Raw genomic sequence first — 24,537 nt, forward strand, 5'->3', positions numbered from 1 at the left:
AGGAGAAAGACCTACTTCTATAAGGAGCATATGATAGGGTGTATTACTTTTAGCTTTCAGGTTATACGTTATAAAATGCTTCTAGATTTGCTCAATCTTTCTCCAGGATTCTCTAGAGATGCTGCAACCCCAAACCTCACATCCATATAAGATAACAAGAGTGACTAAAGTTTCAAAGAGGAACTTCTTTTATCCCACATACGAGGTTTATCGTTTTATAATTATTTTCAAGACCAAAATAAGCTTTCCACCCCACATTAATCCTTTTCTCAATGCTATAGTTCCGGTTGAGCTTCTGAAGAATATCAATTCCTAGGTACTTGTAAGAATACACTTCCTCCAAGTTATTATTGTCATACATAAAATTAGCATAAGTGTCCTTCTTGGATTTGATAATCATAACTTTTGTTTTGTCAGTGTTAACAGTCATACCCATGGTAGAGAAGAAATCCTTAAGAAGCTTGAGTTGCTTATCAAGATCGGATGGGAACCTTGCAAGAAGAACAATATCGTCAACATTGAGAAGAAGGATGACGACTATCCTAGCTAAGATCGTGCCAGCACATCCTGCTTCCTCTAAATAGCCTTCGAGCTTGTCGATGTAAATGCCAAATAGGGTAGGGGAGAGGGGGCAACCTTGTTTAACTCCAATATTACACTTAATATCTTTTGACCACCCCTCATTGCTCTTTGCCTTGACAATTACATTCTCGTATAACCTTATAGTGGCGGCTCTCAACTTGAAATGAACCTTTAGCTCTTCTAATCTATTGCAAAGGTTGTTTCTAGGAACTGTATCGAAAGCCTTTCTAAAGTCCACAAAGCAACAAAAGAGATTGGATTTATCATTACAAAATTCATCCACAATGATCCTAAGTGTAACGAGGTGATCTGCTGTTGAGTGATGCCTTCTGAAACCTGCTTGGCCTTTAGCCCACTTACCTTCACTTTCAAGCCATATGCCCAACTTATTTTCCAAAATACTACCATAGAACTTGGCTAAGAGAGGGCTGATCATAATTATCCGATAATTAGAGGGGTTATTTGTATCCCCACTTTTAAAAATAGGGATAATGAGGCTCTCAGTCCAAGGTTTAGGGAACCCTTGCTTGACTTCTTGATTGAAAAGCTTGTGGATGTGGGGGATGAGGACAAGACCTCCAATTTTTAAGATTTCCACCTGGTAACCTTCAATGTCCTTAGCTTTGCCATTAGCCAGGCGATTAACCCCAAACTCAATGTCCTCTAAAGAGAAAACTTCTTTCGTTGTGAGCAGGGTTTCCAAGTTATCCATGACATTTGGAGATTTATAAAGCTTTTTAAGATAGGAATTCCAATCGTGTAGAAAATTTTATTATTATCTTTTGTTTTCCTAGTCAGAATTTGCCTCCAGAATTTCTTAGGAGCTACCTTAGAGAGGTGTAAGAGATTCTCTTGTCTTTGATGAGTGTACTGCCTCTTTTTCCTTTTAGTTAGGGCTTTGTATATTTTTATCTTGCCTATTTTAAGAGATTCATCAACAGTTTCCTTAATTACTCTCCTCGCACTTTTACAACCTTTGTCATACCATGGGTTGGTTTTGCTATTTCTTTTATTATTTGAAACTTCGATTGAGAAATTGTTAATAGAATATGAGAGGGTTGTAGTAAAATTATGATAGAGGTCTTCTATGTTGTCTATACTAGATAAAGGAAGAAAATTAGTTTTTAATTCATTTAGAAAGAGATCATTTTTATTTCTATCAAATATTAAGTTATTTTGGCTATAAGGATTATTTTGTATGGGATCTCTAGCATGACAAAATTGAGAGTTATAAGTAAAGGCCTATGATTAGAGTCAGGCTCATGGTCATTTAAGATGTCAAAATTTATTATTTCGTTGTATAACGGGAGATCGGAAATAACTTAGTCTACCACGTTGCTACCAAGTCCATCGATGCAGATCATCTTGCTGGAATTGGGCCACTTCTTTAGACCGTTACAAATTATGAGATCCTAAGCACTATAGAGCTTGACTAGCTCCAACCCAAACAAATTTTTCCCGAGGTCTTCAGAGCTCCTTTTGTACCTACTAGCCAGAGTAGTGTCTTCGTCTAACCAAAGAGGATTAGGGTTGGAATGATTGCTTAGAATAATAGCTTGATTGCTTGAAGTTCGAGCATTAAATTTACCTATTAAAAGGATATTACCTTCATTCCTTAGGCTAGAAATATCATTCTCTAAACCATTGTAAGGACTATTCTTATCTAGATTCTTCTTCTTATAGAAGTTAGAATTGATGGGGGGAAAATAACATATTGCTATGTAGGTCTTTTTATTATTAATTTCACTGATCTCTTTCCAACTATATTGGTTGTAAGGGTCAGTTTTATAAATCCTAGCATGGGGGCGGGGGATGTTCTTCTTAACGTAACAAGCTATTATCCCAATTCCTCTATGTGAGGATCGCTTGTTCCAGGTACAGACCATAGCATAAAGCCATCTATGTTAGGGACCTTAGATTCTTCGTGCTCCCAAGTTTCAACAAGCAAAATAATATCAACATCATTTGAGATCCAACTTAGCTTGGGGCCTTTGTTCCATGGAAAACCCCGACAGTTCCAAGAAAGGATCTAGAGCATGTTGAGTTGCTATTTATTACTATCTGTTTGGTTTCTATCTCGAATAAAGGCTTTCCTATTTCTAATTATTGTCCATTTTCCTTCCTTTCTAGCTTCTGTTACCTATTGAACCTCCTTTCTTAATTCTACTTGATCTTCTGGAATGAGATATTCATTTATAGATATTCCCATTCCTTTTAGACCTGATTTTTTACTAAGCATGTCGTACTTATGATCAGTAGAGCTCACTTTTATTCGGATTAGTCTTCCTTTATTTTCGGTTAATTTCCTCAACCTTGTTGCTTTTTTGAAACATGTTGTTTCAATTTGTAATCTATTATGTAATTCTTTCTGGGCTATGGCTAAAGTATCCTCATCTACTTCCTCTTTTAAACCGAAGATTATAAGGTTCAAGGCCCTTTTGTCACACTCGTGGTCTAATTCTATTAATTTTTTCATTTCATCCTTAATTGGTTTGATATCTAATTTATCTACCACATTATTTAGGGTGAGGCGGCTATTAACATTTTCTTTTAGTTCTTTAATCATGTCTTTCATTTTAAGACTCTCTAAAGTATCAACATCTCCTTGCTGGGATGTTTGGTTAGTATCTTGGTTTTGTTTTTCTATAACCTGCAACCTAGTCTCCATTGCCTCCATTTTATTCTCCAATAGTTTTATTTTATTTTCTATTTGTTTTTGGAACATGTCTTCAAGAGATGAAAATTTATTTTCCACCATGGCTTCTAACTCTGTTTGTAGCTTGGCTTCTCTTTCTTCTCTACGTTTCTCTAAAGACTCTATATACTCATAAAGGCCTTGTAGAGTAATTGTGCTAGGTCTGCCTTTGGTAATCTTTGGTAGTTGTGAAATATTCATACTTGAAAATATATGAGAAAATATGTATTAGAAAAAGATAAGGAATGTGTGCACCTGATATCAGCAAACCTAACTGCAAATCGCCCGTGCCCACCGCAGCCTGTAGACCTGATTGGATCGGGAGCAATATTCTTGAGAACAATGGTCGTTGCAATTTTCTGGAATACTGTGAGCCTCAGAATGTATACCACTTACTTATGATCTACGAGCCTCAAAATGTATAAACCTTTCAACCCATAAGATATATATACCACGTTAGAATGTATATAGAATGCGTTTTATGATCTGTGAACCTCAGAGTGTATAGACACACTCTGTGAATATATGAATGCAAGCCTCTGCAGTTATATGTATATATAATGCCTTTGCGAATATATGCGAGCCTTAGAATGCCCTAGAATGTATATAGAATGCGATTTATGATCTACGAGTATATGAATACAAACCTATGCGAATATATGTATATAGAATGTGATTTATGATTTGCGAGCCTTAACAAATATATACCACGCTTTGCGAAGCCTCAGAATGCCCTAAAATGTATATAGAATGTGATTTATGATTTGCAAGCCTCAATGAATATATACTACACTCTGCGAATATATGAATGTGAGCCTCTGTGAATATATGTATATAGAATGCCTCTGTGAATATATGTGAGCCTCAGAATTCCTATCGAATGCGAGCCTCAGAATGCCCCTGCGAATGACTGTGAGCCTCAGAATGCCTCTGTGAATGAATGCGAGCCTCTGTGAATATATGTATATAGAATGCCTCTGCGAATAGATATATATAAAATACTTATATAAATACTCTAAATAACACCATAACAGAATTCTAAATATATTCATAATAATATCACATAATTATATAAATAACACCAAAATTAAATACAATATATATAAAATTAAAACTAAACTAGATAATTATTAAAAATATCTTAAAATAGTATTATATAATTATAATAAAAAATATTATATAAATATCAACTAAATAATATTTTTTTCTGTTAAAAGTTAGAGTTTTATACGTTCATAAAAACCATTAAATTAAAACTTAAACTATAAAATTAAACTTTACCACTTCGTCAACCATAAAAGTTCGGTCTCAAAAAGGAAAGGGATTCACCGTAACTTAATTACTTGTATATGATGGTGGAACTATTTTTGTCCTCGTACTAAGTTTTTGCTGCCAAGCAAAGGAACTCTTTTGGCCACTCTATACAAAAGCATACAATCAGGTTCTTTTTCCATGGCATCAGAGGGCAATAACTATGAAATCATTATCAAGTTGGAAAAACTGAGCCAAGAGGCAGTGCTTGTAGACTACCCAAGTCAAGCCCCAGACTAAGGAAACCTCCAAACGAAGGAAGAATTATGTTGAGACCATAGTGTGGCAGAAGGAAGTTACCAAAGAGTTTAGGGTTCCAACATCCACCGTCTGATGAAAATATTATGTAGAGAACCATGGATGATGAACCCATCCTGAGGATAATGGTACACAGCTGTAGAGCACAAGATAGCGCCAGAACTCAGTTCTGCCAGTCCTAAGGGGGGTAGATTAATTAAAATGCATTAGAATATGTTTTAACAAGCCATGTGTAAGATGTAAAACTATGAATAAAATATGAGTATATTAAGGTACTGGTTCATCTATAGAAATTAAGTGTAGTAAGTACCATATTCAATCAAAAATCCATTTATGTTGATCATACACTAAGCCTCGTAGAGGCCAAGTGTTAAAAAGTGATGTTTGAATTAATAAAAAACATCCACTGGTCAGCTCTACGAAAGAGAGTCTAAACTAGGAGAGTCTGGCTCTGCAGAACGCTCTACATTGTCCATGTACATCACACATTAAATAGCACACACGGTTTTAGGGAAGTTAGAACCATACCCTAAGAAATAGAAACTAATTCCTATCCTAAGGTACCGTGAACCAATTCACTATTCTAGGATATTCTCCATTATCTTTAACACTCCCCCTTAATGGAGAAGGGGTTCAAAAATATGCCCAACATCTCCCTAAACATTTCAAACTTAATCTTGCAAGAGGCTTAGTGAAAATGTCTGCAACATTATCACATGTATTACAATATACAAGGTGGATTTCTTTTTATTGTACTTTCTCCCTGGCAAAGTGGAATTGTGTATCAATGTGTTTAGTGTTCTTGTGAAACACCGAATTATTAGCAAGTTTGATTGAACTCTGATTGTTGTTACATCTTTCTGTTCTTCCCCAACATCCTAGAGAAGTCTCCGCAACCAAATTGCCTCACATGTTGTTGCACACATAGCTTGATACTCTGCTTCCACTGAAGATAAGGAAATTGTGTTTTGTTTCTTGCTGCTCCATGTAATTACCCTGGATCCAATGCTAAATGCATAGCCTGTTATGGATTTGTGGTCGTCTACATTTCCAGCCCAGTCAAAATCTATAAATCCTGTAAATCTAACATCAGAGGAATACCATAGTCTATAGTACCTTGTAGATACCTCAAAACACATTTTTTTGCATTCAAATGACTGTCAAGTGGCTTGGACATGTTTTGACTTAGCGCACTGACCACATAAGCCAAATCTAGTCAAGTAGTGGTCAAGTAGATTATGCTCCCAACCATCTATCTATAAAGTGTCACATCTGCCTCTTTAGAGCCATCCTCACTCTGAAGTTTAATGCTCTATTGTAATGGTACTGTTGTAGCCTTACACTGATCCATTCTGAATCTTTCTAGTAGACCTTTAACATACTTACCCTGGGACATAAAATTTTGTCCTAAATCTCTCCAGATCTCAAGACCCAAATAGTATCTTAATTCACCAAGGTCTTTCATTTTGAACACCTGTGACATTTGTTGTTTGATTTCTTTGATTATAGAAATAGCATCACCTGTAATAATTAAATCAACTACATACAAAGAAATCAACAATATGCGCCCCTATTCATCTTTCATAGTATACAGATTAGGGTCATTTTTACATCTGTTGTAGCCAAGTTGTAGAAAAAATGAATCAATTTTTTCATACCAGGACCTGGGTGCTTGCTTTAGTTCGTATAGAGCTTTCTTTAATCTATAGACTAAATTTTCTTTCCCTTTTTGGACAAACCCCTTAGGTTGCTCTAAATAAACCTCTTCTTTTAATTCTCCATTTAAAAATACAGACTTTACATCTAGTTGGTGAATGATCCAATGTTTCTTGGTAGCTAAAGTAATCAACATTCTAATGGTATTTGGTTTATCTACGGGGGAAAAGGTTTCTTCATGTTCAATGCCTTATTTTTGTGAATACCCCTTTTCTACCAATCCAGCTTTTAATTATCTATGGTTCCATCTACATTAATCTTGGGTTTATAAACCATTTACAACCTATGGTTTGTTTCCCTCTAGGAAGTTCAACCAACTCCCAAGTGTTGTTCCTGATTATACATTCATATTCTTGTTCCATAGATGTTTTCCATTCACTACATTCATTTGCTTCGTTATAACTAGAAGGTTCAACAACATTCATCATATTAGTTATAAAAGCATTTTCCCTATATCTTGCTGGCAACTGAGCTTTCCTACCTGATCTCCTGAGTGGTGGGGTAGCTTCAAACCTTGTCTGAGTTTCCTTTGTTGGACTCGGCTTAACTGCTGCATCTAAATTCTCTTCTTCTGCCTTTGTCTGTTGATCCTGGTTGTTTCCTATTTCTTTGCTTTCTTCCACCAAGAACAAAATATCCCATTCCTCGTTGCGCTTATCAGATTCTTCATGATCCTGATCATGGAGTATGACATCTCTACTAATGAAAATCTTATGAGTAGAGGGATTAAATAATCTATAAGCTTTATATTGTGAACAATACCCTATAAAGGTACATCTTATGGCTTTTGAATCTAGTTTTCTTCTATCTTCCTTTGGAATATGGGAAAATGCTTTAGACCCAAACACTCTTAAATGTTTTACTACAGGTTTAAATCCATATAATGCTTCATAAGGAGTTTTAAACTCAATACTCTTTGTAGGACTCCTATTTTTCAAATAAACTACAGTATTCAATGCTTCAGCCCAAAAACCATTCGAAAGATCCTTACCTTCCAACAGGCTCCTAGCAAATTCCACCAATGTTCTGTTCTTTCTTTATGTTACTCCATTCTACTGAGGAGTATGGGGTACTATGAATTGTTGTAATATCCCATGGTCTTTACAATACTTGATAAGTTCATCCTTCCTGTATTCTCCCCCTTGTTCGTAGCGAAGAATTTTTATATGCTTCCCTCTTTGCTTTTCAATCATGTTTCTGAACTGCTTAAAGTATTCAAATGTGTGGCTTTTCTTACTAAAAAAATATACCCAAGCAAATTGTGTGCAGTCATCAACAAACAGTAAAAAATACAGTGCACCTCCTAATGGCTTTGTTTGCATGGGTCCACAAAGATCTGTGTGCACTAATTCAAGTATGTCTCTCTATTTCTTCTCTAATCAATCAAGGAATTCCTCTCTATGCATCTTTCCTAATGTACAAGCATCACAATCATTATGCACTTGCTTTAACATAGGAATATCTCTTACCATTTTCTTTTTCTAAAGTAACAAAAAATAATTATATTTGATATGACCAAATCTCTGATGCCACAGCTCTTCTGTAGTCAAACTCGCTGCTGTCAAAGCTCGAACTGATGTTGGTCTTACATCCAATTTGTACAAACCTCCTATTCGAATTCCTGTAGCAATAGTCTTCATGCCATCTAACAGATCTTTAATATAACAGTTAGATTTTAAAAATTCAACTTTAAGATCTTGATCTGTAATCATGGATACAGAAATAAAGTTCTTTGTTACACCGGGCACATACATGACATTATGAATTTGTCTTATAGTACCATTAGGTAAAATGACAAAAAAAATTCCACACCCTTTGATCTGATGACTTCTATCATCACCTATGTAGATTTGTGCTCCATCATTGATTTCTTTAAAATCTTCAAACCATTGCTTGTCCCCTATCATATGTGTTGATGCTCCCGAATCTACATACCAGATGTTTACATCAACATTCTCATCAAAGTTTTCCATGAACAGTCTGAAGTTTTGCTCATGATTATCATTTGCGAGATGACCTGCATGTCTTTTCTGATTCTACTGTTGTTCATGATATTTTTTCTTCCTACACTCCCTAGTGATATGACCAACTTTTCTTCAATAAAAACATTTAATTTCAGATTTGTTTATATCCGGATGCATACCTTGAGTCTGATTTGGTCTTTTTTGTGATTTTCCTCCATTTTGTTGTTGCGAATTTCCTTTTCCTTTGAAGAAGTTCTTTTTTGCCATCAACGCAAGATCGGAACTTGGGGCTTCAGAGTCAATATTGTTTCTTCTTCTTGCATTAATATTCATGTCAGCTCTTCAAAATTTGGGATTTTCTCTCTCGCATTTATCCCAATGATAAACATTTGGTAGTCATCGGTCACACCATTGATGGTAATTGTTATTAGATCTGTATCTGCAACTTTTTCACCAATGTCTGCCAATTTGTTCTTCAGATCTTTGATCCTTGCTATGAAGGAAGAAACCGTTTCATTCTCCTCCATCTTCAGGGATAATATCTTGCTCTTCAGGAACAAAAGACTATTTGTATTCCTGATCTCACACAAATCCTTCAATATTCCCTGAATTTCGCTTGTTGATTTACATTCTCTGATATGTGGTATGATGCAGTCTTTCACTAACATTTTCATCAGTGTCCTTGCTTTAACTTCTCACTTCTCCCAATATAGGATCGATGTTGATCTAGCTGTTGGCTTCTGCTCATCCCCATTTGTAATCGTCCAAGCACTATGCACTTCTAGCAGAGTCTGCATCTTGAATTTTTAATTCGTATAATTGGAGCCATCGAGCTTGTTATGCGCATTCAAGTATGCTTCAATCATTTGATTATTCATCTTGGCGATTAAAAAAAAATTGACAAGGAAAAAAATATAAGTTAGATCTACCGTAGTTCTTTATGAAAGATAGTGTTTGTGATAAACGGTCTCCAATACTGTTTGATCCCGTAGCGCACACGCAAACCACTGTAGCTTCCTTCGAGGCCTCTACCACGGCCTCCACCACGACCTCCTCTCGACAAACCTCGGCCGCCACGCAACCCTTTCTCGGCAGCCACTCCCAAGACGCAGCCCCTTTTTTTTGTTTGCACAGTCGATGCAATTTAGCACCATGGATTCACGAAGGTTGCCGCAATTGAACAACACAGAGCGACGGTCGGAAAAATAAAAATACGCGGAAGTCTCACAGTGGGATTGGCACGATTTTTCCCTCAAATGCACTCAAAGATTTCACCTCAAGCGCACCAGGAAAATCCTTCACTCAGCATACAGGTTCCTCGACCCTGTAGCTCTGATACCATGTAAAAAAGTGATGTTTGAATTAATAGAAAATATCTATTGGTCACCTCTACTAAAGAGAGTCTGAACGAGGAGAGTCTAGCTCTGCAGAATGCTCTACATTGTCCATGTACATCACCCATACCCTAAGAAACAGAAACTAATTCCTATCCTAAGGTATCGTGAACCTATTCACTATTCTAGGATATTCTTCATTATCTCTAACACCAATATCAATCATACTTGTATATTAATAGAATGTATATTCCAGTTATAAACCAAATAAGGACCTATCGAGTGATTGATAATGATTCTTGAATTTTTTTGTTTTATTATATTATGTATTTAGATAAGAGGACATGCAACAGATTTTCAGGGTGTTTGTTCTATTTATACATTCAAAAATATATTTTAAACAACATAAAATCACATTTCGTTAGATTCGAGTGAAAAACTTTATTTCTTTTATAAGTTAAACTACTTCAAATAAACACACTTATCACATAATTACAAAATATTACAAATAACTATAATAAATCAATTCAAATTTATAAATAATAATCAATAATAATGATTCATGTTACTAATTCAATAACTAAATTGTAGTAATTTTTTAATCATTGAGAAATTATAATATTAAATGAATTTCAAAAACACAAAATGAAGCCTCATTATTCTTTTAAGCACCAACGACATTCCTAGCACCTCCTTAAATGATATGGAACGGTTTATGTAAATTATTTGTACTATAATTTCATCTTATATAATGTCCCTATCATGTATGATAAGTTGATTGTTTATAATGTCACAATCACATTATTGGACAATGCCCCTTTGGGGTTGCAAGGATTATAGTAATCATTTTCCACTACCTTTAAGTTCAACACGAAACCCAATAAAGTCTTTTTTTTACTTTTAACTTAAAAAAAAGTAAGCAACATGGCAACCAATAAAGTATTTTTTATTTTTAACCAAAATTTCCTTAATCCCTTTTTCCTTATAACCAAACAACAAAATCATGTTCTTATCTAGGCTCATACCAAGGCAAAAGTCAGGAGAAGTCATGAACATAATTTGAAACTAAAATGTACTAATGTTATCTTTCACTTAGCACTAATTCTAAAACATTGTATGCTAAGAGAAAATATGCTTCGAAAGTGAAAGTATACTATTGTAAACACGAAGACACAGATAACATATGTGTCAAAACTATTGCATGGCACTATGTGTTGCCATATGAATGTTAGCCTCCAAGGGGCAAGGGCATGCTCAGTCACTCACTCAAGATGTTGGCTAGCTGATAAAATTTGGGCGTGCTCACTCACTCACTCAAGATGCTGGTTGGCTAGTAAAATCTTGGCTTCCTGGTTAGTGTTGTTTGTATTGTTCGCCAAACACACCTTCTTGGTGAGCAATGTTTGGTGAATGATATGAGATGTTCAGACTCGCTGACTATATCAAAGGTGCAAGACGAATTCATGTGGTGACTCATTATTGTTGACTATTTTCTATTCCACCTAACCAAAGACAAGGAGCGAAGGAACTCACTTTCTCGCAGGTGAAGAAAGGAGAAAGGAACTCTATTTTATCCAATCAGTTTCTCAGTCCAGTCTCTCGCATTTCCCTTATTCTTCATAAATTTGATCAACTGCACTAGTGGATTATTTTGTTCTTCATGTTCTTTTATTTTTCCAAAAAATCTTTTTCTTCCCCACTTTGTTTGACCCAGTCAATCATTACACTCATTTCATATGGGTATAAGTCATCGCAAGTAAAAGAAACAAGAATTTTGGAACCAAATATCTTGAATAAGGTTAGACAATTTGCCTCATTTTATCTCTTCAACTAACTCATTTCTTATACACCATTTACTCTTAACAATTTCAAAAGTCTAGATAGGGATTTTTTTGGTTTGTTTTTTCTTTTAATAATTTATATAAGGGTGAAAGCATGAAGATGGGTTACACTTTTGGGCCAAAGGTGGCGACAAAATTTCAATTTTTTCCTCTTCTATCGAATTGAAGCCCTCCAAATTCATGTAAGCACTGTGAATTTTTATTTGGAGTAAAAAGGTAAATTGTGTAGAAATATGTTGTTGTATTAATGATATTTTTCGTAAAAATATTTATTGTCATATAATATTTCAAACTTCCATTAAATAAAATGATTTTCCTTGCAAATTTTCACACATCTTGAGAGGTATGTGTGTGTTCATGTAGCATAACTTCATCTAAAATGTGTAATTTTTAATATATATATATATATATATATATATATATATGATCTACACGGAGAGAGCTAAGTTTTTCATATTAAAAAAATATTTTTTTACAAAAAGATATATTTTTTTATTATTTTTCGAATTTGGAAAAGTAATATTTTAAGTGCATTTTGCAGATGCATGTGTTGATGTAAAGTTTTTTTCAGCTATTTAAATAAATTGAAAAACCAAGAGTACCCTTTTGAAGAGGACTTGTACACGAAGATAGTGATATTTTTTGAAATCTTTTCATTGTGTATATTTTATAATATTGATTTTTTATTCAACCTATTTAAAATTTCTCAAACAAATTTCAGCCATTATGTTTAAAAGAAATTAGATGAAAAATATTATATGAATTCAAAACTGTCAAACTCATATTCCATTGGATAGAGGATTCCTTCATCAATCTAACATGATAAACTCTGCCAGCAAAGGACAATGTTTTCCCTGAGTCTATTAGGGTACGAAATGGCGTTACAGATAAATTTGTAAAAGAGGAGATAAAACTCTATTTTTTAGGCCCTCAACAACTCGATCGAGCACTAAAAACACTCGATCGAGTGTTTCAAATTCAAATTCCAAATAGCTCGATCGAGGGTTTAAGAAACCCTCCATCGAGTTAAATAGAGGATCGATCGAACTATCATAAGTATATTAAAAAAAGAAAAGAAAAAAATATGAACCCTTTCAATACTTGTCTTTAAGCAAATTATAAAATTTATTTATTCCACAAATAATTTTTATAAATATTCAAATATATTCCAAACTCTAATTTTTCAAATTTTATTTTATTTTACCAAGAAAATAATTATAATAATATATAGATAACTTTCTATAAAATATTTTAACTTTTCTTTTTCAATTTTAATTTGTTTATTGTTTTGATTTTAAATATAACCTATTTTTATACTTAATAATTTCATAATTTTTTTTAGAAATTTCCAATAAAAATAAATCAAATTATAATAAATAAAATAACAAAGTAAATTCAATTAAATTTTCTAATATTATTTTATTTATTTATTTGATTTATTTATTTTTTTTTTTTTTTTTTTAATTCATATGCACATTTAAATCTAGATTACTCAAATTCAAATTAGTCATAAAATGTTTTAAAATTTATGATTTCGCTATGTTTTTATTATTTAAAAAAGGTATATTGCAAACCTAAGTCAAGAGTAAAACTTTCTATATATTCTTCGCACTTGTGTACGCTAAGGACATAATCAAGTGCAATCACATTTTATAGGTTGAGAGAGATTTATAAGCACAAATACAATTGCATCCATTACAACTATATTAACTATAACTTACAACTATTACAATTATTACAATTACGTTAATCATTAATGCACTCATTTATTTTCTTGAACAAGTGGATATTAGTGCATTATATATTGATTTTAATATATATGACCGAGGGAGTGTTTATTAACTTTTCAGTAAATTTTATAAAATATACATTTCTAGCAAGGTCAAATTCACATTTTTGAGTTACATTTATTCATATAAAATATTATAATATTTATTAAAATCGAATTGATAATTTTTCTTATGTTTAATCAATTTATTGTTTAAATTATATTTATAATAAATTTATTATTTAAATTATAACATTGAAAATTCAAATAATATTAAAAACTAATTTTTAGGTTGCTGAATTATAGGTATAAGAATATTACATTTTCAATTGCAGGAGGGTTAGTATCCTTTTTCAAACATATACAGCAAAAACATAGAAATTTGATGAGAAATTAGTCCACACCATTGTTAATTACATATTTAAATGTAATTAGTAATTAAATCTGGTTTTTTGTTTAAACTATCAAATACTTACAATTTTAAAGTTTACATATGATTATTGATATTTACATAAATTTTAAAATTTCGAGCTTTAAGGCTTGATCGAGGTTTGATGAAGTTTGTTCGAGCCTTAAAGATCGATCGAGCTCTTAACCTGGGGTTACACATGGTCTAAATCAACAATTTTATTAAATTCTTGATTGAGCTATTTTTAAATGCCTCAATAGCTCAATCGAGCGCTTAAAAATTGCTCGATCAAGTGCTTAAAATTGCTCAATCAAGCATCCATTTTTCACAAAAATGTGCTCTCGTTTCACCAAAAAATGTAACCCATATCCATTCTATCACCAACAACTACAAACAATGCAAAATATGATTATTGCAAATAATGTTTTGTTGGGACAGTTTGGAGTCATGACCAAAGGGTTTCTTAAAAACTTTGGTAGAGATTAAGATAGATATTTTGTAGAAAGGATAAAAGTTATAGAGAGTCTTCAAAGCTTACATCTAACATTTTAGGATATACCCAGATGGGCAGAGTATAAGATTTGGGGGAACCTATGTTATTAGACTACCAGATAGGTTCATAAGAATATGATTGTGACTTTGGATCATAGTGAAGCTAACCAGATATGTCACACATTATTTTCAACAAATGGAAATCATGTATATAAATTTGAATTCTAGACACTAATTCCATAGTCATATATTGTTTTGCAAGCAAAATTATCCCCTCAGTTTTCTGGAGAAATGTTCAAAGGCTTATGCATATGCTACACAGTTGTGGTACCAACATTTTTCATAGTGGCACCTGATATATACTAGGGTTCACCCACCCTAGTAGCAACATTCATCTATCGTAGCTAAAATCTCTATTTTTGTGAATTTGATGTGGCTAAATGTGGCTGAAACCAAAATGTTCTCATTGATTGACAAAGATAATACCAATTGAAAAGTCCAGGAGCTTGAACCTTATGATTACTGGTGAGATCACCTTCAAAATGAACTTTCAATGAAGTATTAATTTTTCCCTAGGCTAAAATATGTCCTCACACAGATTCTTCATTGGCCCTTGCCCTCAGTGGAGGGAATGGAGGGCCTTCAAATAGTTTTAATTTTAAATATATGACTTGGTGTAGCCAACATCCATGAGTACCTCTATAAATTCCTTGCTCGTTATCTTATAAAAGTACTCACTATTGAGTTTTTTTTATATGCCTCATAAAACAAAGAAGAAAATACCACTCACAGTATCATAATATTGGAGTGTTTTCTGAGGCCAACAAGGATTTCACCCTCTAGGTAGTTTTCCCAGAGATACCTTTCGATTTTACCTTTATAACCTTTCTTAAGTTTTGATGCATAAAGCATCCTCCTGTTTCATTTTTTGTAACAATTTCAAACCCAACAGACTTAATAGTCATATATAAGACCTTCCCGATGAAATCATATATTATTCTACACCTGAATGATAATTGGACATCTTGAAGACAACTTTACTTATATTTATACATGTATATTGTCAGTTTATTTGCTGGTCATTATCATGCTTCAAGTTGATAAATACTTACACTGATATAATTCAACTTCTCATTGTGTCTTAACTTGTGTGCCTATGCCACTTATTTGACTAGCTACCTTTTTGTAATAGCCCTAGTTAAAAATCCATGTAATAAAGTTAATTAAGGAAAAATAAGACCAAGGTCATGGGACGCGTATTCCAAGCTTAATGTTGGGAAAAGCATCCTAGTGTGGGTGTTCATTTGGCTTATTATGGTGAAAGGAAATTGGAAAATGCAATGGAAAAGGCTTTGAAAATGAAAGAGGCATTAATTGACATTTTATTTATGAAAAATAATGGAAATTATGAGAAAATGAAGGTGAAAGGTCACAGGTTGCATATGAGTAAGAAAATGAAGGAAAAATAATGGAAATTGAAGAAAATAAAGGCCTCATTGATAAAAAGGATTTTGAGGATCAGTTCATGGCCTTTTGACATTTTTTGGGTGGAGCTCTCCCAATTCTCTTTCTCTAACAATTGTAGTATTCTTGGAGCACTCTAGCATTGGAGGAAAGAAGGAAAAGGAAGGAAAATAAAGAAAGAGGAAGAAGGGGTCAAGTAAGGAAGAGTGGGATTCAAGTGACTAGAACATGATTACTTGCAGGTATCAAGTTACATTTATGATTTCCTTACTAGTTTTGGCATGCATGGTACATGAATGCGTGTATTTGGTTCTCTTGATGTCATTGGCATGGGTTTTTCTGGGTGTGATAGTGGTTTTCAACCTTGCCTTGCCATTTTCGGATAACCATGGTGTGATGGGGTTCTCTTTTTTTGGCTAAGCTGGATTTCTGGATGGTTTTTGAAACCGAGTGGGGTGATCACAGGGGAGTAACACAATGCCTAGGAATCCATGGACCAGTGAAGGTGGGATTGCGGTAAATCTTGATTGTGTATGCCCTTGATAAGCCTAGGAATGCTCGACAAGTGAATGGCAAGATATATGGTAAATCCTAGAGGGTGGAGCCTTGTTGGGCTTAAGAATCCTAGAGGTGGATATACGGTAAAGTCTAGAGGTGGATATGGAAAAATTCTTCATTGTATAGGTGGGGAGATCTGAAGGCATCCATGCTTGTATATGCCTAGTGATCCCTGGATTGGTATATGGTGGGATTGTGGTAAAGCGTGGTACTGTATGTTTCTTATTTGGGCCTAGGAATCCATTGGAAAGATTATAGTAAAGCCTAGTTGTATAGATAAGGGCTTGGGCCTAGGAATCCCTTGCTGGATTGTGGTAAAGAATGAGGAAGACCTAGTTGTTTTTTTGTAAATCCCAGATTCATGCTTGGAATATGGCATGAGGGTGAGTGGCTGAAAGAATCATTTGGTTCAACCCAAGATATGGTTGGGTGGTACGTGGAATTCCTTGGCTTGGTTAGCTTTGCATATGTTGATAAGAGCTCTTTTCCTCTTTTGTTTTATGTGTAAATGTACTTGTTAATGTGTGGTTTTAATGGTTGTTCTATTAGAGTTATTATGCTGGACATATGCTGGTTATAAGCATGGTTCATGACATACGTCAGTTATGGCTATCATCATGTTTTGATTAGTACATGAAATGTGAATTATTATATGACCTAATAGATGATAATGTAGCTATTGTGATAAGGCATCAATTCTTCTTGACGATTCTCAGATAAGTACGCGACCCCCATGCTCATATATGTGGTTATGACCTGTAGATTACATGTTTGTGATATATTTGACAAAATGTTTTTCATGACTAGTATGGATCAGTTCAAGTACTTATAACAATGTTACATTAGTATATTTAATTCATCATTATTTATCATTTCTAGAAGTTTCATGAAGTTATGGGCAAAGGCCTGAGACCTAGCCATGAAAAGTGGCATGAAATCTGAGTTCAGTGGCTCATAACTTTTTGGAAAAGGACATAGTTGCATACATACCTTGCTGTGGGATCGACTGGAGGGTTTGAGTCGCATGCATGGCTTGACATGGGAGCGACTGGGGGCCTAGCTCATCAAAATTAAAAGTTGTCTTAGGGGTTGGGTGTTGTGGGGAAAAATGCCTATGCAGGACGATCCTATCCACCTAAGGTGTGACAGTGCCTTAGCAACAAACAGAAACAACTATTCTAGTATTCTTCCTTTATGAATTAAGAATGAAGAGAGATGGCCAGACTAACCGGTGTCTTCCGTTTGTCCCTCGATCCGGTTTCTCTTCTCTTTGAGAGTTCCCAGCTACTTGCCTTCTCGCTCGCCCAGCTTCAACAGGTTCCTGCAAGATCACAAGAAGGGAACACTACACAAAGACATAGATTCATATTCATAACTAGTTCAGGATTAGAAATAAACCAAATACACTAATGAAATCATACATCAAAGACACATCAGCATATAGGAGAAACCAAGATATCTTTATTGATGAATAACAAGGCTCAGGAGGAGATACAACCAAGAGAGTTCCAATCCAGCATCTCCTTCCCAGCAAATGAAATTCCTATCTTCACCTCCCTTCAAAGCATTAAGCACCCAATGATTCCAATCTCAAACCAACAGCAATTCTTTGCAATAACAAAATTCCAGCCTCTAGATCTCATGGAGAAGAGATCCATATATAGATGTTTGGAGTGAGGATGAGTCAGCTTGTGATCTGACTAGTGTCCTCTCTCTCTGTCAGTTCTTACTTCCACTTGGAGACTAAGAGCCTCTTACTCATCACTTAGTCGAACTTAGCAAGGCAAGTGTCATGGAGGAAGATTCTGGAAGCTTCCACGGTCTTGACACCTCTCACAAGAGACCTTGACATTTGTCATTTCTCGCTCAGCGCACCCTGCTAGTGCTTCCACCTGCGTTGCAATGCAACTAGCCAGTGTAGCCTCTGCATTTCAACGCAAGCAGCTAGTGGAGCTTTTGAATTGATCCTGAATTGACTTGTTTTTGAGCAGTTTCTGGTGGAGAACTTCTGTGAATTGTTGTGGTTTGTTAGCCTTGTTCCTCTAGGGGTAGGAACAACATGTTTAGGGACTTTAGATCCCTTGGATTATGGACATTTCATGCTTATAGCTGTAAGGCACAAAAATGTCTATAACAGTTGCCCCCTAAAGTATGAGGCCGTTTATCGGGTGAAACGCTTTATTAGGAGGATCCAAAGTTCTTTCATTGCTGGGAGGAGACCTGTAATACAGTACAATACAATACATTATTTTCATACTTTTTTCATGATCTAGCCGAGGCGGGCATTCCCATGCTCGGCTTTATAAATTTATTTTCATGTACATATAACAGACAATCGTCTGATGATAGACTGATGATTCTGCCATCATCCTTTTGGTAGGATGATTATCTATGCTACAAAGCTGTACATTTCCATGTCTTTATTTTCTGAATATATATCGCAGCCTGGATGGATGAAACTAGATCCGGGGTCTTCAATCTCGTCCGATCTTCACTCTAAGTACAAGTCGATCCATGTGAGAATTGCTCTGAAGTCGAACATGGAAAGACATCGCTTGATTACCAGTCAATGATGTAAACTGCTAACAAGCACGAGAGGAATCACCGATAATGATGATGACCCTCAAGGTACTGCAATACAATTCACGTGGTGCGAATAGAGGACTTGGCGTCGAACACCACGAAAAATCTTTCGGTTGAAGGTCATTGATGTATACCTGTCGCCGGAAGTGAGAAACTTGCCATTGAGGCATGCAAGCTTCAAAGTACTGAAGGGGGTGTTCTTAGATCAACTTCTTGGATAATGAGTTGATGTCGACAAGAAGCGATCCGTCAAAGGAGGGCCTTAATGAATCCCACATCAATGACACGGAATGGAGCTAATGATTTTGATGGAGGTGAAAACGATCTGATGACATATGATTCAGGGTGGCGGTCATGAAAGAGTATAATGTATGGTAGTGGATGGGACACAGGTGACTTCTCTGAACGACTTCTCTTGAACATATGGCGACACTGATGCGATGGATCAGTAGCATTACCCCAAATATGGATGGTATGGTGAGACCATGGTGATGTGACCGGTGAATGAAACAACCCAACCCGATTGTGGTACAGAGGAAAAGTGTCATGTTCAAGAGCGACTTGCTACCATCAAAGTTTTCTTGAGTTTCTCCCAATTTTTCCCCAGTCATTGCTGACCAGTACCTCTTTATTTTTGTCAAGCTTGAGGAGGATAACATATGCTCGTTCTATAACTTGCCCTTCGGGCAAGCCCATCGCTATGTTTTAACGAGCCTAGCGATAGTGAAACTCGCTCTCGTCTAAAGACAAGTTTGTCGCTATTTCATGCATTTAACGAGTCTAACGACAAGGATAACTCGGTCCTTTTCATTTTTAGAGAGTCTAAAAAGGTACATAAAGTTAACTCCAAAAGTCCTTTTTCGTCATCTAATCCCTTAAGTCCGAAAAAGTATAAAACAATACAGAAGGGATGAATTTTCGATAGTTTTAACGAGCCGAATAAAACAAGCGCTCGATCTTTTTGTGCAATAATCCCTCAGGTCCAAAAAGATTAAAATCTAGAGGAGGGATAGCTCTTCCGGTCACTTTATCGAGCTGGAAGGCCAAAACTCGGAAATCTTTTCATATTTCACGAGTCAGATGAAAAGAGCTTAAAGAAGACTCGTCTTTTGAGGAACGAGTGATAAAAAGGTTAGCAGCTAATTCCAGGGAAGGATTGGAGTTTCCAAATCACGGCAGTGTCACAAGGATGGCTAGTGAAATCACTCTTCACAGCTGTTCCTCAAAATGGGTAAACAATCATATGGAGGTGAATGATCGGCCAATGGAAAAGTGGAGGTGGTGGGCAAACACGACCAAGGCTTTAATGGCTGATGATATTACATTCACGGTGGTTATTTACCAGAATAGTTCATTTTTTAACGAGCTTAAACGCGGGTGGAAACATTTGCTCGATCTTATGTTTATTTTTTAACGAGCATGAACTATGCGCTAAAACTGCTCGAATCTTGCATTTATTTTTTAACGAGCATGAACTGTGTGCTAAAACTGCTCGATTATCCAGTCATATGATAAGAATGTCTCATTAAGATTCTATTTTTTATGGAGCTTCATCCTACAAAGCTTTGCTCCGGATCCTTTCTTTATGCAAGTTCGGAAACGACTAATCCTACGAGTTTAAAGGGTTAGAGGTCCTAAAAATTTAAAAAATAAATAGCCGCCGCTTGCTTGCACTCCAAAAGGTTTGCATGCCCCCAGGTATAAAATATGATTTCAAGGTTACCCCTCAATTTGCAGAAAAAACACTCATTCTATCAGGAGAGGCCTACCTCTTTCAGGCTACCCAAAGATTGTTCTGTTATTCTTTCAACAAAACACTTCTTCGGCGGTGTCTACCGAGATAGACAAAGGTGAGGCGCCAAACACGTAGCTTTGACAAGAGAATCATATTCTAGAATAACCCCTCTTCCAACCACGGACGGGGTACAGACTAGTCATATTCTCCTGCGGAAACCTACCCTATACCCAAAGTTTTCCTGCCAAAGTAGACCAGGACGCATGCCCCCTGGGTTCCAGTCATATCCTTCCGAATCACTCGCGCTCATCGGGAGGACGGACCGTGGGTTGAGACATTTCTTGCGTGAAGAGACCATTTAGGGATGGTATATGACTATTTGCGATGCGTGATCCGGGAAATGAAAGTTGGTCCACGAGCTTGACCACTCTTCCTTCATGCGGAAAACACATTACTCTAAAGAGTGAGGAGACGATGGCTCCCATGCAATAAATATAGTCTCGTCCAAGGAGTAGGTTATAATACAAGGGTTGTTGAACAACCATCACGTTCATTTGAACGGTCTTCCCTTTCAATGCTATTGGCACATTGGGAAGAATCCCTAAAGGTCGACTGGTTCCTTTATCAAAGCCTGTCAGATTTCTCATTTCAGGCAAAAGCGCTGGCGAACCAAGCGCTTTCCAAGCAATAGAGGAAAGGATACTCACAGATGCCCCCTCATCAATGATGGTGCCAGCCATTACCATTCTGTATATTTGAACGATAATTCTGAATGGTATGCTTGCTGGCAACCGGGGTCTGCCTAGTTGGTTCCAATCGAAGGATACAACTAGGTTGCTTGGTGGTGGGACCGAATAGACGGCCGGATATCGCTCTGACGAACTTCCTTCCTGCGATAAAGGAATGGGCGAATTGCCCCCTTGTTCGTCGGAGTCTGTGTTGATGAAGAGAATTTGGATGGTATCGTCTTTATTCTCCTTTGTGATGGTATCATTCGAAGATAGAACCTCTGAAGGCAAGACCAGGTCAACTGCCACCTCGACCTTTTGACTTTCGTCAGGTATGGATTCACACAGTTCATCCTCAATGATGGGTGCTTCGGCTGACCACCTGGGCGGGCCAACCGGGTTCTCAACTGGTGAAGGACTTGGCAGGAGTTTTTGATATCCAGGAGGAAGTCGTGCTGGTAAAACCGAGCGATCTTCCAAAACTCTTTTAGCCTCGTCTAAGAAGGGACACCGGTGGATGGCATGGTCGCATTCACACAGTTTGCAAGGAAATCTAGCTCTCCCTCTCTGTCCTGTGGCTTCACTTTCACTAGTTGACGGTGTGCTGTCAACATGGCTATCAGAGGTTGACGCTACCGAATTGTGCAATCGGGGAGACCAGTCCCTTAGTATTCGAGGGATGCAAGGACAATCTCTGTGAAAGTGGTCTCCCTTGCATATGACACATGGCGATTTAGGCTTTGTCAGTGCAGTGTGTGGATTTTCATTAGACGCCATTCGCTTTCCCCCAGTCGCTTTTGGCTCCTTCTTCTTCTTCTCTTTCTTCTTATTTTCCTTCTTCTCCTTAGGAGCTTGGCTTTTGGCTTTGCCAGCTCCATCAAGCGAAGAGGAAGGAGGAGAGGAAGAGTTAGAGGAAGTGGAAGGCTGGTGGGCAGCTTTGGACTGGTCTAACTGCTGATTCGATTGTTCAGGAATAGTGGTGTTTTGAACAACATTAGTTGAGAAGAGCCAGACAGGTAAGCCGATTGTCAGTCCCGGAAGCGACAATGTGGCCATATGGGGCGCTCCAACATCTCCCCAAGAGGAGAAAGGACTAGGACTTCCACCAAGGGGAATTCCTTGGTTGGAGGGCTCCATTTTCTCAACTGAAAGATCAACGCGGGAATAAGGGTGATTTATTATTCCGTTAAAATAAATTTTAATGACGCTTTAGACACAACTTGCTTTTTCAATTTTTAAGAGTTGAGAAAAAGCTAAAGATGACTCTAGTCACCTTCGATGTTTTAACGAGCCCGAAGTGACAAATGCTCGGATGGACTTTTTCCGTTATAGAGTCTGAAAAAGGCCAAAAGGAACTGCTCTGGAGATCTAGGTAGAGGGTGTGCCAAACTTTTCGCAAAATCGCAGAATACTTTTTAAGGTACGGGCGGTCAATCTTCCTGAATGTTGTGTTCAGTGCATTGCGATCAGTAGGGTGGCCGACACGGCTTCCTAAGGATAAAGGTTTTATGCCTATAGGGGTCTCCCAATATATACTCGACGGTACGTGGGAGCACAATCTGTACTGGCGCTATCGTCCCTCAGGAGGAATCACCCACCATCAGTGAGATCGACAGTCACCAGGCTTTACAACGCCAGAACACGTCTCTAGCCTAGACCTCTATGTTGTGCATTATGTTACAAAGCATTATTAAGTTAATTCAGTTTATTTTATGTTGATCTTTCTTAGAATTTTTCCTTTTGAGGTTCACCACGAGATGTATAGACAACTTCCTAAATGCAATCTAAAAGATGATAAGCAAATTTTATCTCTTTTTCAACAATGAAAATCCTAGCTACAAAGGAAAAGAAAGACACCATCTTTTCTCAGAGAGCAATCAGCACACTCTAAATGCACTTTCCCTAAATCAATCATGCAAACTATCAAGATGTAAATGCACAATGCAAGTGTTTGTTTTCCGCTTTCTTAATATTGATGCCTAAAAAGAAAGTTTTTTGCACAACTTTGAATTTTCTTTTAAATGACAAATACAAACAAGTTTACTTTTCGAAATCAGAAAGGGTAGAAGAGATTACAACACTTAACGATTTTCGAAATGAATACTTGTTTTGACACTCAAAAGAGACAAACTCAAACCAACAACAAAAATGAATGTATAACCAACTGTAAACAGCCAATGAACTCTCTCCTAAGATCACAATCAACAGATCTGAATCAAGGGCTATAGGATGACTATTTCACTCTTGCAAAGGGAAACTGTAAATGATGCCACAAACACATAAAAACACTCACAGTCTTTTGTACAAAAGGAGGCGGAATTTAAGTAGAGAAAAGGGGCTATCAGACAGATACCTATGCTGGTTACAGGCTGCAAAAATCAGAGATCGAAACAAGGAAAAACAGAGCAGAGAACCCCAGCTGCACAAGGTCTAACTGGATCAGCGCACTTGTATAACAGGGAAAATGAATTTCAACGCAGGTAGCCTTCACGGGAACTGCGTTGAAATGCAGAGTCTCTTCACAGGGCCTGCGCTGAAGGAGAAACGAGAGTTCCTCACTGGGTTCTGGGTCACGGTTTGCTATTTAATCTACAGTTTCAGGCCAAAGCAAAGCAACAAGCAAGGTACAATCAAAGGGATGCTTTGAAGGAGGACTAAGATCTATAACAAAGGATCATCAAATCATTTGTGAGTCCATTGTTCAGATCATAGACAAATCCAGTGATTGGATCAAAGCAGCAGCTGTATACTTTGCATCTGAGAATAGCATATGCAGTTCGATTGTTGTTGTTGAGTCTATGAAACAAAAAATGATAGAAACACAAATAAAATGACTAAGCAGATCTCCCCAGCGGAGTCGCCAATTTGTTGTGGGGAAAAATGCCTATGCAGGACGATCCTATCCACCTAAGGTGTGACAGTGCCTTAGCAACAAACAGAAACAGCTATTCTAGTATTCTTCTTTTATGAATTAAGAATGAAGAGAGATGGACGGACTAACCGGTGTCTTTCGTTTGTCCCTCGATCCGGTTTCTCTTCTCTTTGAGAGTTCCCAGCTACTTTCCTTCTCGCTCGCCCAGCTTCAACAGATTCCTACAA

The sequence above is a fragment of the Pinus tabuliformis genome, chromosome 6 (genome assembly GCF_031772625.1).
Source record: "Pinus tabuliformis cultivar Carrire ecotype Pingquan chromosome 6, CPIR1, whole genome shotgun sequence".
Classification (NCBI taxonomy): domain Eukaryota; kingdom Viridiplantae; phylum Streptophyta; class Pinopsida; order Pinales; family Pinaceae; genus Pinus; species Pinus tabuliformis.